Below are 915 nucleotides of genomic sequence, written 5' to 3'. Positions count from 1 at the left end.
TATCAATCAATTAGAATTCTTAAGAGTTTAGAACATTATTACACTGCAATAGAAAATCTGGTGAAGTGATTCCGAACTATTTTCCATATAGCATTTTAATACAAAATCTGTAGTTCTATTGTGCTGTATTTTTTAGATTTCTGCACTTTATTATTTTTGTTTGTTAAATGATTCAAAACACTCCAAATTCGTTTGGCTCAACTAGTTATTGATTTGTGAAGTGGTAATTGATGGAACTAATCCCTGAGGATGATACTTGGGACTCATATTGATTTCCAAATTTATTACTTGCTATAACTACCTAGTACACGTGCTAGTCAATATGTTCTCTAATTTTTGTGACACTCCACACTCTCTTATAATCGCATCTTCAAATTCTAAAACATCCTTTTTTATATATATAAATTTTGAATAAGATAGAAAGTGGTGTTGGAACCCCGAAGATTCATCATCATACGGCTACTAGAACCTCAACTCAAAGGAAAGTCTAGGCAACATTTGCAGCGATGAGTCATCTTATCATTTTTCCATTCACTTTTTGTTAGGAGTACTCTTAATTCATACTCAGATTTTAATTCATTTGATATGATATGTATGTGTTATTTGATCAATCCTAAGTGGGTTTTCCATTATAATACTAGATTTGTTAATTTGTTCCCATTAGAGTTTGGGCATTGTCACAACGTGAAGAACTGTTGCAGTTCTACGCAATTTTTGGGTATTCCATCAGGATGGAGAAAAGAGGAATGGATGTCGGTGGAAGCTGGCTAGCAAAGATGAAAAATTTGCTTAAGCGAAGATAAATTTGCTAAACTTAGATGAAATTTTTAATTTTCAGCAATATAAGTCATAATTCCTATTTGAACCATGGGAACGATTTGGAGAACTTTCGAGGAGGTGCTCTCACCATAATTT

At 32.6% G+C, this 915-nt stretch overlaps 1 non-coding gene across 1 annotated transcript; it reads right to left on the bottom strand.

Moving 5' to 3' along the window:
- Positions 1-810: 810 nt before the first annotated feature.
- LOC113864063 lies at positions 811-915 on the bottom strand. The gene has a single exon (XR_003504668.1). It is a non-coding gene; the product is annotated as a small nucleolar RNA R71 (small nucleolar RNA).

This window comes from Abrus precatorius, unplaced genomic scaffold (assembly GCF_003935025.1).
Source record: "Abrus precatorius isolate BTA unplaced genomic scaffold, Abrus_2018 Scaffold3, whole genome shotgun sequence".
Taxonomy (NCBI): Eukaryota; Viridiplantae; Streptophyta; class Magnoliopsida; order Fabales; family Fabaceae; genus Abrus; species Abrus precatorius.
Note: the sequence above shows the minus strand (reverse complement) of the source record. Positions and strands in the feature narration are given on the sequence as shown.